This window comes from Canis aureus, chromosome 22 (genome assembly GCF_053574225.1).
Source record: "Canis aureus isolate CA01 chromosome 22, VMU_Caureus_v.1.0, whole genome shotgun sequence".
Lineage (NCBI taxonomy): Eukaryota > Metazoa > Chordata > Mammalia > Carnivora > Canidae > Canis > Canis aureus.
Genome location: NC_135632.1, coordinates 35,365,964 through 35,384,914, shown reverse-complemented (window position 1 = coordinate 35,384,914; position 18,951 = coordinate 35,365,964). Strand labels below are relative to the sequence as shown.

At 40.6% G+C, this 18,951-nt stretch overlaps 1 protein-coding gene across 6 annotated transcripts in view; it reads right to left on the bottom strand.

Annotated features, from left to right (window-relative positions):
- LRRC3B (leucine rich repeat containing 3B) overlaps positions 1 to 18,951 on the bottom strand; it is an 85,607-nt gene that overhangs the window by 12,335 nt on the left and 54,321 nt on the right. Inside the window, exon 2 of one of the 6 annotated variants that reach the window (XM_077865452.1) lies at positions 7,738 to 7,932. The exons of 4 other annotated variants lie outside the window; for them this stretch is intronic. The gene's annotated coding sequence lies outside the window, so the exon portion shown is untranslated. The remainder of the gene's footprint in view (positions 1 to 7,737; positions 7,933 to 18,951) is intronic. One more of the 6 variants, XM_077865451.1, reaches the window with a different exon arrangement.

Here is an 18,951-nt window from a genome sequence, read left to right as displayed (position 1 = left end):
CCTAAAATATCAGATCATTCTTTTTCCAGAGACATCCATGTCTTTTTCCTAAGCATAACAGACTAGGATATGATTCTCACATAACCTATAAGAGTATTTATGTCAAAATATATTTAACCTGCATCTAATCAAGAGGGAAAGATTTGACCAATCCAGAACTTGAGATACTTTGGCAAGGTGACTGATCAGAACTTTTCAGTCACTGAAAGGAATCAAAACAACAACAACAAAAACACATACACACACACACACACAAAAACAAACAAACCCAAAAATAGTCTGTAGAACTATCACTGATTAAATAAAAAAGACATATGACAACTAAAGGAATGCAAAACACTGTGAAAAAAATGCTAGGAAAGAGATTATTGGGATAATTAGGGAAAAATTTTGAATACGAACTCTATATTTGATATTATTGTATCAAATAAAAATTTCTTAGGCTTTTTATAATGTAAGTAGGAAGGGGAGACTCCTTGTTCTTAAGAGGCACATACTGAAGTATTTGGGGGTAAAGTGTCATGACAACTGCAACTTTCAAAATACCCAGGGAAAATAAAACTATGTTTTTATGTGGAAAGATAGAGACAAAGTGGCAAAAGTTTAACAACTGGCAAATGGAAAGTGATGAATATAAAAGTGTTCCAATCTTTCAACTTGCAAGAAAATTTCCAGCTTCTCAAATGAAAATTTGGACAGGAGATTCTATACTTCTAAAATAAACAATAACAAAAGAACTTCAAGAGAAAAGAAAGCCCTTCCTGATAAAGCAGGAGAGATTTAGGGATACTCATTAAAGAATGGCTTAACTCCTTTCAGTGACACAAAATAGAAACCCAAGGTGAAATGAGAAACAATTCTTTAAAATTGTATTTCATGTACCCCAAGACTACCAGAGGACTGGCACACCAGCAGATGATACCTGTAGTGTGGACCTGGTTTTAATTAGGTTGCACAGAGATCATGGCTTAGCCACTTACAAATTATGTACCTTCTTTATGCCAGTCTTGTCAGTTGAACATGGGGTTATAGGCTCTCTCTCAAAGGAGTTTCATAAGGATTAACACATATAAAACACTTAGAAAAGCTTCTGTTACGTGATAAAGTCTCCATGCGAGTTTACTATTACTGTCCTTTCTACGACAACTATTTTTGTTACTATCATCACCATCATCATCTTACAATTTGTCTTCTCTCTGCTAGGAGAGTGTAGGGCCAAAGTGTGACCCTATCCTTAATGTAATAAGGGAATAACTCCGATGGTGGCTAACATTTCTTGGACATCGACTATGTGCAAAGCACTGGACAAAACACTTTACTTTGATGATGGAGAGAAATTTTGCCCTAGGAGGGTTCATACCCTGAATATTTGGAGGGGTATGTGGTGACAAGTTGTGCAAACAAGAATTGCATTTGCACTTGATCTGTCTCAGGCTGTATAATATTACTACAGAGAAAGAGTCAATGCCAGCTAATAAAAATTAATAATCCATAACTATCACTAGGATGGTTTTAGTTAATTAAAGAAATTCCCCTTGATTAAAACTATTCATGTCTTTAAGTAAATGAAAATGAATGGGTTATTATTATCTTTGAATTGTATACTCTATTTCCTTATCCTCAGGTGCCATTTTCATTTTTGATAAGATCATTTAATATCGTGATCCTTGAAGACCTTGAAAACCTAATGGCATGGTCAAAGAAAGGGCTGTGGAGTTATATATGCCTAAGTTTGCCTAATTTTGTCATTCAACCACTTACTAGTTATGAATTAGTGCTAGCAACTTACTATTTATCAGTTTGTTTTTTTAGGGCATATTACTTAACACTGGGCCTCAATTTTTTTCATCTATAAAATGTGCATTATAATACTTAATTTCATATGCTGTGGTAGGCTGTTTTCAAAAACAATTTCCATTATTCCCCATCCTGTATTATCCATGTCCTTTTGCAAGATAACCTTAAATTACTCCCATCAAGAAGTGGAGTCTAGGAGCACCTCGGCAGCTTAGTTGGTTAAGCCTCTAACTCTTGATTTTGGCTCGGGTCATGATCTCAGGGTTGTGAGACTGAGCCCAATGTTGGGCTTTGCACTCAGTGCAGAGTCTGCTTGAGATTCTCTCTCTCCCTTCCCTCCTCCTAAATACACACACTCTCTCTCTCTCTCTCTCTATGTAAAATAAAATAAGATAAAATAAAAATGAAATCTATTTCCCCCCTCCTTGAATCTAGGCTAGCCTCAGAACTTCTTTTGACCACAGAGAAGCCAAAAGTGACATTATGCCAGTTCCAAGCCTATGCCTCTCCAAAAAGCCATGCATGCTCCTTCTTTTGCTCTTGGAACCCTCCACCACCTCAAGCCACCATGTGAACAATCCTTTCCTAGTCTGCTGGATGATAAGCAATTGGATAAAGAAGGGGAGGGGCAGTTGTCCTAGTTGGGTCACTATAGCCTACACCTGTCCACACTTCCATCCTAGATCAACAGAGTCAACTTCTCTGACCTGCAGCTGACCACAGACTCATAGGAGAACCCAGCTAAGACCAGGAAAACCATTCAGCTTCCCATGAATTTGTAAGTAACACAAATGACATAGAGTTTGGGGGTGCTTGTTAGCTAAAAGTCAGCTGATACATATGACTATTTTAATAATTAAAAAGTTAATATACATGTTTCTTATGACAACTGATTGATATTTGCTTAATGTATATATATATATATATACTAACTAATAGAAGAGTATGCTTCTTAATAAAAGTATCATAGTGACATCATTCAAGAATGTTATAATTACTCAAAGCTAAAGAATACCAGCAGTTACATTATCAATAGAAATCAAATTATGTAATTATATTTGCTAACTATAATAGCCAATGATATTCGATATTGTTATGGTAACCTCCAAGCAATCCAGAAAAACTGATACATAGATGGAAGATATCCATTCAATTCCTAGGTCAAATGTGAATAACACATTTTAATATTGTTGGCTTATATATTCCTAGTGCCTATCACAATGGCCAGCATGAAGTCAGTGCTCTATTAGTGCAGCCAGTGGTTAGGAGCAAGGGCTCAGTCTGAACCCCAGTTTCCTTGCCTCTGTTTCCCACTCTGCAAATGAAGTTAACAAAAGTATTTACTGCTTCTATTTTCAATAAGGATAAAGTGATATTATTTAGTGAACTACCTACATGGCACATAGTTGGTGCACAACAGATGTCAGTTATTTCTCTTTGTTGACTGATTTTTTTGTTTTAAACATATCCTGGACACAGAGCCTGTGTGGTAGTTCTGGGCATATGTGAGTAGCCATTCTAGTACTTGCTAGATCTCTCAGGCTCTCAGAAGCTATCCGGAAAACACAAAGGTAAACATCAAAGAAACAACTACAAAGGAAGCAAAGTTTCTAGAGGTTCAGTGAAGAATTGAAATGTCATGTCTTAGCAATCGTGATGAAACAGAACTGAAATAAATAACATTTTATTAATTCAGGAGCTAGAACCGGCATGCAGACACTCTGAGGTTCGCACCTGTTGTTTGGTCTGCAAAAGATTTCCAACCAATGGAACCCACTCTCCTATACACTGTCCTGAAGGGCAGAACCCAGAGGCTTCCCTTCCATTTTGCCCATTAACCCCTTAATGAGCCTGCCCAGACCTGGAACCTCAGACATTCTCACCAAATAATCTAGGCTGATGATCTGAGGCTAACACTGGGCTCTGATTTCAATTAAAGGTGAATAGAGAATTTATTTGTACTTATCCTTCCTTCTAGAACCTTAGATGTTCCTTTCTAGAACTGCTGTCTTATCAAAGCAAGTAGAACTGCTGCCCCTCTGATCTGTTAGCAGAAACTAAGTGATGTATAAATCATCCCAATCTTCATGTAATTTGCCCTTGATTTCAGATTTAGATTCTTCATTTTGTGAGGCTCTCTAATGTACAGTTTCAAATTTCATCTTCTCAGACCGCCTGGGGATCAGCGAAGATACAAATTTCCTCATTTATTTTATCCTGTGATACGTATTTTTTAAGAAAACCAAAAACATCAACCATTTAAGTTTTCCCTAAAGAAGATGACAGAATGGAAAAACAAACCAGTATTCATAGAACAACAAAGTCATACAAAGAACTTGCCTGGATACTGTCGATGGCAATAATTCTAACAGGAGGATCATCAGGTAGGCTGTCTCCTGTTTACCTAATTATGCCGGTGGATGAAAGAGGCAGCCCAGGTCAGATCAATGGGTTGCATCTCGTCTAGAAATGTTCTTGCCTCTTCCTGTTCTCCACCTGCGCCCTTTATCTTTCCAGGTAAACATAGGCTTTTCTCAAATGTGAAAACAAAACAAAACAAAACAAAACACTTTCTTTTCATAGTAAAAAAAAAAAAAAACACACAAAACAAAGCAAAAAAAAAAAAAAAAGGAATCAGAACTGAGATCTATGGTTTTATCTTTTCCATACTGTGTAGTTCATTGAAATTGCACAGAGAAATGTGTAGCCTTGAGTTGGCTTGTTTTTCTTTTGGGAATCACCCGGAAAAATTAACAGCTACCCAGGGACTTAGCTCTTGTCAACAACTAACCAAATAAAACTTTCCAAACTCATTTAATTGTCTGCAAGATGCAGTAAGGCTTCCCTTATCTCCTGGCTCAGACATTATATGTCAGTTTAAGTAAAACTGAATTGGTATTCTCCATCTTAGCATTTATTCCATCTCAGTGAACCAACCAGCCACGTTAAGATAAGTAAAAAGTAAATAAATAAATAAATAAGGTAAGAATCAATCCAGGTAAAGCTAATAAAGTTAAATAGAAAAGAGACAGCCATTCCCAGAAAAAGATAATATAAAATCCCATATTGTCTCCTCTAAATGCTTGCACAATTAAAAAAAAATAGGCCAACACAATATTGACATATTTTTACAAATTTCATTGTCTACAGGATGGTTTCAGGAATTGTGACTGAAAGGCTATTGTATTAATCAATTCCTATACATGTTTAGCTCAAAAAATTTTGGTCAGGAGAGAATGTGTTATTTTTACTCAACCTGTTGTTTTTTTTTTTTTTTGCTTTGCACAGAATCTCAGGAGGTGATAACAGGAGGGGTGGTGAGGCCGACTGGTCGCCCTGATTCCCTGATTTAGTAATACTTGGTCTAAACACAAGTACATGGTCCCTTCACCACCACCCCACACCCAGGCTTTCTTTTCCTTTTCTTTCTTTCCACTTAGGCAATTCCTATAGTCACAGATGAAAGGGCTAGATGGAGCAGAGCCACACTCCCATATGTGATAGGCCTCTGGACCATCTGAGTGTCTCAGCTGTGGGCATCCCCAGAGCTGTCTTAGGCCAATGACAGAGGAGGTGCTCGGGACATGTTTGTTCAGTGAAGGGCCAGAGGAAGTTCCTCAAAGAGTTAAAAATAGACCTGCCCTAGGACCAAGCAATTGCACTGCTGGGGATTTACCCCAAAGATACAGATGTAGTGAAACGGCAGGACACTTGCACCCCGATGTTTCTAGCAGCAATGTCCACAATAGCCAAACTGTGGAAGGAGCCTCAGTGTTCATCGAAAGATGAATGGATAAAGAAGATGTGGTTTATGTATACAATGGAATATTCCTCAGCCATTAGAAATGACAAATACCCACCATTTGCTTCAATGTGGATGGAACTGGAGGGTATTATGCTGAGTGAAATAAGTCAATTGGAGAAGCACAAACATTATATGGTCTCATTCATTTGGAGAATATAAAAAATAGTGAAAGGGAATAAAGGGGAAAGGAGAGAAAATGAGTGGGAAATATCAGAGAGGGAGACAGAACATGAGAGACTCCTAACTCTGGGAAACGAACAAGGGGCGGTAGAAAGGGAGGTTGGTGGGGGGTGGGGGTGACTGGGTGACAGGCACTGAGGGGGGCACTTGATGGGATGAGCACTGGGTGTTATTCTATATGTTGGCAAATTGAACACCAATAAAAAATAAATTAAAAAAAAGGGGGGGGGGCCAGAGGGCTGAAAACACATAGAAGCTTCTCAAGAACCTAAGCCCTGGGCACCAGGGGGCGTGGGGAGGGGACTACAGGATGGCAGGTGAAGGGTGTGCTGGAGTCCTGAGGATGAGCCACCTTCCCCTTAGCAGGGCAGACTTTTTCACCTCTCATCTGTGTGGCAGTCCATGTGGAAATGTTAGAGGAGAGAAAGAGCCACTTAATTATGAGCTGCTTCCTACGCAATCAGGTTCAGAATAAAAACAGAGCTTCTCACGCTGGGGACCTGGAGAAGGCAGCATCCAATTCATGAAATCTGACATCTAGCAAGATAAGGGAGGGTGGCACCTCTGTGCGCCCCCCCCACAAGGTACCCAGAGATAACTATGGTCACAGGAAGTGTCAGGCTCTGGGAGGGCTCGCCACTGTTTACCATATGGGGATGGATCCTGGTGTCCCAGGCATGCTTCGGGTCTGTGATACTGGCCTGGCCCACGATTTTGAGAAACACATAGTCAAAACATGAGGGTAAAATATCTCTGGGGTGTGAGTGGCAGAAAGAGACTAACGAATCTGTACTAACTGCATTTCTCACTTTAACGTGTAGCATTTCCCTCTTTGCCTCTACTTTGTCTCAGCTCTGGAAGATAAGCCATCATCATCACCCCTAAGGGAGATGGAGAATTCGAGCATCTATAAGACCTGCTTGTGTGCAGCTGCTGAGAGCTCTCTGGAGTCCAGGAAAACATGGTAGAGCTACAGACACTGAGCTCTGTGCAGCTGCAGAAACAGCTGACCCTCCTCTGATGATGGAGAAACTGAGGCCCTGGTCACATGACAGGCTGATTCTTGTACTAGCCACACTCTAGATTCTTGTCATTTTGGAGATCCAGCCAACCAACAATGATACAGGCATACCTTGCTTAATTGCACTTCACTTTGTTATACTTTCCTGATATTGCATTTTTTTTTTTAACAGATTGATGGTTTGTGGCCACCCTGAATCAAGAAAATCTACTGGTGCCATTTTTGCAACAGCATTTACTCATCTCGTGCCTCTGTGTCGCATTTTGGTAATTCTCAATATTTCAAACCTTTTCTTTATTATTATATTATTATATAATATGTTATATTACATATAATTACATTATCATATCTGTTACGGTGAACTGTGATCAGTGATAACAACCCGCTGAAAGCTCAGATGATGGTTAGCATTTTTTAGCAATAAAATATTTTTAAATTAAGGCATGTACATTGTTTCTTAGACAAAATGCTACTGCACAGTTAATAGACTACAGTACAGTGCGAACATAACTTTTATATGCGCTGGGACCCCAAAAGATTTATTGGGACTCACTTTATTGCAGTGGTCTGGATTTGAACCTGCGTATTGCCAAAGGTATGCCTGTGTATGGCAGAGGCCATTCTTGCCCTGCTATAGCCAGAACTAAGAGGGAGTGGTTGAAAAGTTTACTCCAGGTAGGAATTGTGCGGGAGGGATGGGGCCTGGCATTATCCAAGGCTGGTGCCCACACATACACCCCTACTAGGCTGAGCTTCCCCGTCACCCGCCCCTGCCCGCCCCGGTACAGAGCAGCAGCAAGTCCTCTTTTTTCTCCCTGTATTCCCCTAAAGGACAGCGCACTACTCTTATGTGCTGACCAGAGGAGGGCAGATGGTCAGGTATCTGCAAAGGGCTGTGGACTGATTTTTGAAGGGTCATCCCTTTTTTATTAACCTGTGATCGCAAAACTTCTGTGTTATGTCTTCCCAAGTGTACTTGGGGGGTACCTGAGCCTCTTTCTGAGATGACCGAGATGACAGCTCCGACGAGGTGTCTTTGTAGTGTCAACAAAAAGAAGACTCAGACAGAAATCTTTCCAGAGACCACTTGCGGGAGCGGCTCCTTGTTCAGTGGCCACCTGAGATAAAGCTGTGGGAGGAGAAGGAACCAAAGCTAATTCCTGAGTCTTCAAGCTATGGATTATCTCAACCCCTGGATTCCACCCCCCCACTTGCATCTGCCTCCTGGGTCCTGGGTCATTTTCACCGCCTCATTATCACCAGCACCAGAGGGAAGGCAGAGGAAATGAAGGGAGATGAAATTCAAATGAATCGATCCTGCCACTTGTTAGCAGCTTAGCTTGCCAGTGTCCAAGGGGGAGGAGGCTGTAGCTCTTCTGTGGGTTTCAATTCTCCATGCTATTCTGGTCCCTCGTGCTGCCAGGCAATATCGAGTGGGCTGTATGGAAATGATCTGTGGGATGAAAGAAGAGAAGGGAGGGGGAAGCTGCCTCCAACAGGAGCTTCTTCGAATAAAAGGGAAAGGAATTATATGTTCAGTGGCAGCATGCCACACAGAGTAGCCCAAATTTTATTAAACAAACTCATGTTTGGAAGCATCTTATCCCCTCAGAACTGGAAGGAAAGGGATGCTGAGACCGTATTTAGAGCAATTATAATGCAGAGGATGCACTGATTGTCATAGCAGCAAAAAGAAAACGAGAAAGTATTCTTGAAAGATTATGCCAAGGACAGCAAAGGCAGAAACCAGCAAGGGCTGTATCAAAAGCTTGCTAGATATTGAAAGGGAAGCAAAACAAACAAGATCTTCAAACCCACTATCCCCAGGACAAATAGGATGGCATGGGGAGGATGGAACTGTGTTGCAGAAGAAAATGCCCTCCTCTACAAGCTTCTGGAATAGGAAGGAGTAGGACTATAGTTACCAATGTCCTGTCCTCCTCTGTGGTGGGCACTGTCATGTGCCACCCAGATGTCCCTCTAATGAAGGGCTTGTCCCAGCTGCTGGGAGTGCTGTGGCAGAGAACTTCCTGCTGTCAGCCCCTTTGGGGCTCGTCACTTTGCCCTCCAGGGACAGCCCTGTCCAAAGACTAATGTAGGAGGACAAAGGTCTGGCCTTTGTCAGCTCTAACCGGGCAGCTCTGAAGGCCCGGCCTAGCCTCAGAGCTGCCTGAGGGGTTGGCTGAGGTTGCCACTGGGTGTGCATTACAGCTCAACTCTCTCTCTCTCTCCAGTCCATCCCAGCCCACCCATAAATGTGGATCCCAAAGGTACTTCTTAATGAACTTCTCCCATATAGAGTCTCATCTCCGGAGACATCTACCCTAGCAGCTCAACATCAGTGGTCGCCATTTTTTCCTCATCCTTCCTGGTAGGTATAGCTGATCACTTTCTCTGAGCTAAAGAATTACTTTTATGTCTGAGATTGGCATATATAGGAAGAGAAGTTATGAAACACATCAAAGAAGAAACCCAGGTTGGAGAGGCAGGGGAAGTAGGAGAGAGCAAGATTATGAGTGCACCAAATGGGAGTACACCAAATGGGAGTAGAATAAAAAGACTAGGCTTTGAATTCGATGTTTAGGAAGAAGTTTTGAAATAACCCTACAAAATATTGGGCATGAAGAAGTCACAACTACATCATTTAAGAAATGTGGATGGCACCCATACCAGGTCCAATACTGGGGAGAGAACAGGGATGGGGACAGCATAAACAGGCAAGAGGCAGAGTCTGCATGAGTCCTGTAGCTGAGTCCATCCATGGGAAAGTAATGTTTGTTTGTTTGTTTTGTTTGCTTTTTGGGCTTTGTTTTGTTTTTGCTTTTATGTTAAGCCTAAGAATATGGTACCTTTTATTTGGGAGAATTATTGGCAATACAGTCTCAGAGAATGCTTGCCACCAGATAAGATCATAACAGAGAGTCTGGACTAAATGACTGAGAGATATGAATACACTTCCCCACTGAATGGTATTAGACACAGTTTTTGGACCCTACATCTGACAGTAAAAAAGCAGGAAACAGCTCAATGGATGGAGATTCATGAAACGAAGGTCTTCCCGAATTGTCTTATGGGAATTTTTCATCACTTGAACTGCCTGAGAAAAGTAAGATACAGCCAAAAAAAAAAAAAAAAAAGAAAAAAAGAAAAAAGAACAATATGTAACTATTTTTAAAAACAAGATGGATACACACATACACACACATGCACACAGGCACACACACAAAGTCTTACGTGTCTTAATATTTTTTTAAAAGCTAGTTACAGAACAGTGTGTGAAGTGGTATAACTCCATTTGAATCAGCAAATACTTCTACGGCATCAGGTACTACATCTGCTAATTTCACGATTATTATCTCAGCATGCATAACACTTTTTGAGGAATGTACAATTATTTTTTATTTTTAATATATTTATCTAAATTCAATTTGCTAACATCTAGTGTAACACTCAGTGCTCATCTTATCATATACAATTATTGTCCCCATTTGCCAGGTGATGAAGTTGAAAAACAGCAAAGTTAATTAATTTGCCCAAGCTCACAGAGTTAGTAATGGATAAAACCAGGATTTGAATAAAAATCTATGTTAACCTTTATGTTGCGCATTCTCTCATTTATCCTGTCTGCATAAATAAAGAATATATAGAGGTTAATTATAAAAATCTCTCTCTTGCATCACCAAATTGAAGCTGGATCTTGTCAAGAGTAACTATAGTGATACCATCTTTCTGGGTTGATCATGCACTGTACAGAGATGTGGCTGCCATTTCATGCTTTACAAAATTTTCAGGCCTCCTTCTTCTGGAGGATGGTAAGATTGCACTTTTCCACCCTTTCTGAGGTGAGCTGTGGCCATGTGATCACTTTAGTGAATTCTGAGCAGAAGTTAGGTGAGTTTTAAGGCTCTCCTGCCTCCCACCTCTGTCTCCTGGGTTGTGAGTAACTAGGAAAAACAGACCCCTCACTGACCTATGCTAGACACGTGATGTGAATGAGAAATAAACTTGTGTCCTTTTACCCCCCTGAGCTATGGGTTGATACCGTTGCTTTCCTCTTTCTGCAGATAAAGAAACTAAGGTTCAAAGAAGCCTCATACCTTGTCCACAGTCACATACTAGTAAGATGTGAAGCACTTTGATAGGCAGAGAGTGAGATGCAGTATTATTTCAGAAAGGAAGAGCAACTTTAGCAAAGTCAAGAAGGTAAAAAAAGTATATTTGAACAATTGCAACAATTTCAAGTATTCCATTTTTTTTCCCAATGGAGAGCTTCTGACCTGAATAAAAGTAAAAAATCAGAGTTCTGAATGCTAAATGAATAATGAGTTTATTTTTAAAAAAATATTTTATTTATTTATTAATTATTTACTTATTAATGAGAGACACACAGAGAGAAAGAGAGTGCGGCAGAGACACGGGCAGAGAAAGAAGCAGGCCCAACGTGGGACTCAATCCTGGGTCCCCAGAATCACGCCATGGGCTGAAGGCGGTGCTAAACTGCTGAGCCACCTGGGCTGCCCCAATGAGTTCATTCTGAACTTCTTAGATCTGTTTACAGGAAGTCAGCAAGAGAGCTACAACAAAGGACCAGAAGCTGTCAGAGGAAAGAGAGAAAAGTGTGAGCATAGATGGGGTTTATACTATCATCAAGGCCAAGACATCATCAAGATTTTCCTACAACCTGCCCTGTTCTTGACACTGTATGGTCCTTCCAATGCCATGTAGACTGAAATTCTGACTTGATTTCCTGGGAACCAGCTGGACTGACCAGTTCCATGCAACTGGTTTTCACCTTTGGTTCCTCTGCTGCCATCAGAAAATGTAAAACCTTCATAGAGTGTTGGAACTTTCCTGTCTTTGTTTTAAAAATAGGAGGAGAGGGACCCCTGGGTGTCTCAGCGGTTGGGTGCCTGCCTTTGGCTCAAGTCGTGATCCCGGGATCCAGGATCAAGTCCCGTATCACGCTCCCTGGGAGGAGCCTGCTTCTCCCTCTGTCTACATCTCTGCCTCTCTTTCTCTCAGTCTGTGTCTGTCATGAATTAATAAATAAATCTTTTTAAAACATAAATAAATAAAAAGTGGAGGGGGGCTTCCAAGGGACTTGTTCATCCAGCCATGATCCTGACCGAATAATAAGCAAACCATCTAAATTGGCGGATTCACCAGCAGAAACGAGACAAGGCCACAGTAGACACTTGAGCCAGAAGGATCTTGAAGAAATACTGAGTAGAACAAGCCCTGTAGACTATGGGTCAGCTCCTGTCAGACATCACTATGCCTTACACTCAGGAAAGAGTCCAAAGAGCTGGTGCCACACTTTGCCTGGCAAAGTGCTGTAAATTAAGAAGAGGTTTACTCACAAGAAATCCTGCCACGAGTATCTCAGGAAAAGTAGGCATCCCAGCTCTGCACAGATAAGCAGAGGGATACAGAACATGGAAATGTGGAGAGGCTGCCCTCTTGAGCCAGAAGAACAAGTAACTTCTGGATTTGACGGCTAGTGGAAGCTGTCCTGCATTGAGTAGGCAGTAGTTGAGGGAAGGAATCTGGGATTAGTTTCACTGCTGAGTCTCACCCACGTGTGGGTCTGCATAGTCCCTGCCCTTCCACAGGGGATCAGGCCTTTGAAAGCTGATGAGCTTTCCTTTCTGATCGGCATCATACAGTCCCTGGTGGGGCTCCACCATGAACCTCTCTGTGCCTGGGGGATCCAACTCCATGCATACCCTGGCCAAGCCCTTCTTTATTTCTCTAGACTTGGCTACAGCGTCTGCTTAGTCAAAACCAATGGGACCCCAGGAACTATAATACTGTACTGCTCAAATCTGGCTCTGCCAACATTTGGAGATTCCAGCTGGGTGTTGATGCATCCTCTATCAAGCCAGTTTTTACCATGCCCCCAGAAGGGTGATTTGAACTGCTGTCCCCTTCCCAGATGGGGTGAGGGAAGCCCCCAGCTACATTAGCTTCACTTCCCTGGATCCTGACTTTCTTACCCTCATCCCATACCCACAAGGTGCTTCTGAAATTCCTGCAGGCCTGGGAACAAAGCATAATTAGAATAATAAAAGACTCCAGAATGGAGTTGCTTGGGTTTAACTGGTTTAAAAAAAATGCAGACAGAATTGTTTTTGCGTGTCATTCTTAATACATGCTGCAGAATGCCTGTGCAGAGAAATACAGGGTGTAAATTAGGAAATCTCAGATGTTGCATTGTTTTGGGTAAACACAATGGGAAAGTGAAAGAGGGAATACAGAGCTAATTGATGTAGAAGAAGGAAAAACAGCAATCTTTTGATGCTAATGTTCTGTGCATGAATGCCACAGGCATTGCGCAAGGGGAAGGGGAAATACCATCCCACCAGGGTAATAATACCCCTGGAGCAAGAGTCCCGATGTGGGGCTGCACAGAGGTCCAGTGGTGCTTTTAAAGTGAACAATGTCACCACCAAAAGGAATGTCTGATTTTTCTCTAGGCTGGGGACTGTCTTTCCCGTGGCACTTGGCCAAGAAACATGTTTTTCCATCTCCGTGACAGGACTTCCTGGGGGTAAATAAATAGCTCTTCCCACCAGGAACGAATGCAAATGAAATGTAGTATAGGAACAAACCAGAGGACAAGAGAGCAAGCAAAGAACTTCTCTTCTTCAGGTGACCAATGTGTGTGCTTGGAGGGTTTGGAGAAAAGGGGAAAGAGAGGAGTGACTTTGCTAGTTTGCCAGAGAAAGGTGACAAGACACACATGTCTTATGTGTAGAGGGGTCTCAATCCTAGGCAATGTGCAAAAAGAACAAAGTAGGTGTGAAATAAAAGGGTTGGACAAAGGGAAAATGCTAGCTATACCACCCTTGCCTGAGTGAGAAGGGCTTGGGGTTCACTGTGTGAATCAGCTATATTGCAAAATGGCTCTGGTTAATGGCTAAATCTGGTAAACACCCTGCACATAATGATTTATTAAATGAATTGTTTTGTTTATAAGTTTTCAGTTCAAGAGCCTTTGCCCATTTCAGAAATACTTTTGCTCATACCAAATTCATCAACCATCTGGTTGCAACTCTCGTGCCAGACAGTGATTGACATTAATGAAATTATGATGATAAGAATGACGATTATAATTGTAGTGGCTGACATTTAGTTAGCCTTCACATTGGACTATATGCTTTATACACAGCATCTCATCCTATTCCACATGCAGAGATACCTGGGATTGTATGAGCTGCTATGGTTCCCTTTTACAGATGAGAAAATCGAGGCTCAGAGAAACTTGCTTGAGTCAGGTGCACAGTCTGGATTTTGATCCAGATCTGCCAATTTAAGTCTGAGCTTATAAACATTAAAGGATTTCATCTCTTGCTGGGCATAACTGATGGAGTTTACATCTATTCCTTCCTACTAGACTGTGAGGAAGAGTTTCATGTGCTACAAATATGTTCTTATATATTTAACTGGGCTTTAGTTTTCAAATAAGTTCCCTGCTACAACTACATATTCAATATTACCCTTTTATTAACCATAAAATCAACACCTATAATTGTGTTTCTTAACACAGTTTAGTGGGATCCGAAAGGGTTGATGTTAGAGTACCTGGGGCTAAAAGAACTTCCATGAACACAAAAGGACAACAACCAGAAAAGGGCAAGTAAATGCCAATGAGAACAGAAACTATATATTAATTATTTCACTTTCCAACCTTTCCTGACTGCTTTCTTGCTCCCTCAAAAGCCTTTTTTTTTTAAAGCCTGACCCAGACCACAGTATTTAAATTGTCTTGTGTAAAAAAAAAATAATAATAATAATAAAAATAAATAAATAAATAAATAAATTGTCTTGTGTAGTATGTATGTGACAAAAATGCACATTTGGGAGAAAAAACAACAGTTTTTCTTTTCTCTGCCCAATGATACCTTTGGGTTTTAGGCTACAAAAGAAAATCCTATGATTAATAATGAAATAAGAAAGATAAAGCCATCTTTCTGTATTAGGATACTTGTCTGAAATATTTGGAGATCTGTTTTCAGATATACCAAGATAGATCCCCTCTCTGGGCTGGACTATACCTGGATTCTTTTAACCACAATGAAACAAAAGATGTTGAGCCCAAGAGGGAGAAGCCAGCTACAGTTTCCTCTGCCAATCCCAATGCCCAAACAATTTTTGCATATTACCCACAGGCTCTCTGCATTCCATTTGAAGGTGTGAGAAGTCAATTGTTTAAGCAATTCTGGGCTGCAGGGTAGGAACTGCACATTCATGAGTTGGGGTGACATGGAAGCCTCAGGGAGCTACAGAAGTGCCTTATGTGTGACATTTCTGGGATAATCTTCCAGCAAATGGATAAGATATAAAATCCTATTTTCTTGGCATTGGGAAATTCACAGTCTCTGCCCATGGCATTAGACTTCATCCAGGGGAAATCCTATCAGAATCTTCTTTTATTTCATTTGTGAAAGAAAGACATGGTCCAGTCCTAAGTAGATTAACAAGGCATATATTTCAAAAGTGCAATTTAGCAGGATTCCTTAACATAGAAACTTCAAGAGAATTTATCATATATATATTTTTCTTCCTCAGAGAATATTTTTGACTGGAAAAGTTCTTGAAACTTTGGGACAATCATCACATTTTATTGACACATTTAGATTAATATAAGAAGAAAAATCTTTGATATGGCAAGAAGCAGGAGATTCAGCTTTTTATGGAAATTTTCCCAAGGATCTCCTATCAATTTCAGTTAATTCTAAAGCTCTGTGCATTCATTTCTCAATAAAAAAGAAAAAAATAGGCTTAAATATCAAACACATTTGACATTTCTTCTATAAAAACAAAGTTGTTAGCTGATGCTTGAATCTGCTAGTTATCAACTGTGATTTTCAGAAAGTTACTTTAACCTCTCTGTAACTCAGTTTCCTTATCTATGAACTGCTTTAGCTTTAGCTTCCAGAGTCTTATTCTACTACTCTCCATTTGACTCTTAGGTAATAAGAGTAATAAGAACAGGTGATCAAAGCCTGTAGGTGAAATGGAAGAGAATCTCATGTTGGCCAAGTAACCTTTGCTACTCTTGCAAAGGTAGTGCTCAGAACACTCACTTCCCAGAATTAAAAAAAATAAATAAACAAGTTGCAATGAAATGGATTTCTAGGGCAGCTGTTTTTTTCTGCAGACTGCCAAATATAACATGGTCATTATCTGTACTAATCTAATAATACATCTTTCAAATTATATGAGTATGGACTTTCCCGCTAGATTGTGATGGGTAGGTGGTAAACTGGTGTCTGGTTTCTAAATTCCAGTTTCTCAATCATCCATAAAGTATACCTTGTTTCTCTTCCACGTATCTGGCTGGAGAGGGTTAGCGGTCAAGGAAGGGCCAGAGATTTCAAATATGGAGTCCTGACTGAGGATGCCAGGCACAACTTTGAGCCTCTTGAGTTAGGAGTGGAGAAGAGAACCCCGTAGAGGACAAGGAGGATGTAAAACCCTTCTGGAGGGAAAGAAGATGACAAGGGAAACATTCATTCTCTCATTAGTACAGATGTCACTGCAACCTGGGAGTCCAGACAATTTTCCACAAAATGCAATGCTCACCTTAGCAAATGGTAATGACATTCAGTCATTCAATAGCCATTTATTTACCAGGGGGCCTGTTATGTCCCAGGCATTGATTAAAGAGTCATGGGTGCAGCAATAAAGACAACAGAATGAGCCTCTGACTTCACAAGTTCTACAGACACCATGCAAGCAGCAAGTGACATGGACACCACCTCCTTCCCTATTCAACCATGAGTTCCTATGTTTCAGTTTTAGGGACCACAGACGCCATGGGGAGGAAGAGTTTGAGTCCAGTCTCGGCAGTGTGATTCTGGGCAGCTGACTTAACCTTTCTAACATTCTGTGAATTAATTTTAATTTTCAAATGAAAGCAAAACCATTATGGTCTCTGGTATATCTTCTTTAGTCTCTCTCTTCTGGTTAATTATAAATGAAATGCAGAGAGAAGCTACTTTCTTGTTCTGATAAGAAAGTCTTCAGGACTACCAATACAGGATGTTTAACACTATAGATATAGGATCCCTAACACTATCTAGCACAGGGTCGTCATTTCGTAGAGATCACTCACTGTCACATTTCACTGCCTACCCCAGGACTCTGAACTGTTCCAGAAATTATCTAGTCATGCTAGCACGGTACCAAATGCATAACCAAACTGTCACAGTAGGCATCATTTCCATAATCAGTAGAAACAGAGTAAAAGGGATAAATAACTTTATAAATTAATATCAAAATGCATTAAAGAACTAAAAAGCTCTTTTGTTATCTTGACTCTTCAGTAAAGATGAGACACATGGAAACTGAAATTATACAATTTGGAAGGATGGAGGAGGAGGACCTAGGACAAGCAAAAGAGCTCCCCCCCCCCCTTGAAATGCAAAACAACACCTGGGAAAGCATAGTTTATTATTATTTTTTAAATAAATAGAGTCAAGAAATCCTAGAATTCGAGATAGTCTGGGTTTTGTTATTTTATAATTTCCTTGACCTTTACTAACTTTCTTAAGAATAAAAAATAGCATGGTGAGAGATCCTTGGGAGCTCATTCAGGGGAATTTACCTTAACTATCCTGGGTGAGAAGTCGATTCACACCTTCCTTAGGTTCTCCCTTTTGCCTTTTACTGCTCAGGATGCCACATCACCTGAAATCCAAAGGTGGGGACAGGGGGTGGTGGCGGGACCAGGAGGACTGTTTTGTTTCAAGCCTGATAAGAAGTCCCTGGAGGATTGTGAGCATAGAAGCAAGACTGTCTGGTTTATACATCAAAAAGATTACTCTGGCTGGTTGTGATAAAGCAAGGCCATTGGCCATCACCTCTCCTGCAGAAGCGCCTACAATGCCACAGATTGCCCATCCCAAAGGGTTTTATACCTCTTGTTCAAATATTTGATGATTGGGTCAAAAACTGAATGAATGAGTGAGTGAAAGGTTCTGACTGCCCAGATTTGGGCTACCGAAAGCAAATAATCCTATGCTATGCCATATTCAGAAAGATCTTTCCTCACCATATCTACTTTGATTTGCTATAGGATAACAGACATATTCTCAGAAGAAAGCCCACCCAAATATTCCTGGAAGATCTGAGCTTTTTAGAGAATTCTAGATTTCTTTTTTGTTTCTAATGGGAGACTGTGGAAAATACACATTTCACTCATAGGCAGAACTTAATAAAGAAATTCCTAGCAGAAAGGTCCTTATCTCAAAGACTTTCATTGTAACTTTCAACAGAATGTGAATTGGGTATCAGTTGACCTTCAAAGTCATTTTTATCTCTGCTTCTATGAATCTATGACTTTATGTTCTCTGACTATAGTGCTTTTCCAACCTTTCTTCCAGAATAAGCTTCAAGAATCAGCATCATGATTAGCATGTGGCTTTGAGGGTCCTCTGGCTCTTAGCTGCAAAATCTGTTTCCTCAGACACCAACACTGGCCAACAATCTCTACCTCTGCCAGACATTCACAAGTTTCATCAGAAGCCTTTGCTTTTGTATGTACCTCAAACAACCTTTAATAATCCTAATCTGGCCATTTATCATTTTGGTAGCTCAATTTTGGCTAACAATGAGAATGTGTTACATGTGTACCTGTGTTTCTCTGGAATTATAGTATTATTGTCTTTATGTGCTCTAAATAACCTTCACATTTTTATGGCATTAGCACAGGGGTGCTTCTAGTGTCCCTCAATCAACTGGCCCACGAGCCAATCTGCTTTGACTTACACAGACCATCCTTCCTTCACATTCAAGCCCACTACTCCTTCAGAGTGGGCCAGGACCATGGTGGAGGAGTCTATCTCCTGGCAGTAGTGCTAGTTTCATGATAGGCCTATTACCCAACACTAGCCATCCCACATCATTGTGACCATTGCCCATCACCTTCAAAACCTCCCTTATATTTGCATTTATGTGGAAGCTTTATGTGAAGTACAGTCTCTGCAGAACACAGTATTGGGAGTTAGTCTCAAAATCAACCTATGCATTTCCTACTTCCTCAGAGGAAAATATGGCTTCCTTGTATGATGTCTTAGTTTTGTATGATCCTCTACAGTTTTCAAAGTCGTTCATGCACATTATTTTCTTTGATTGTCCAACA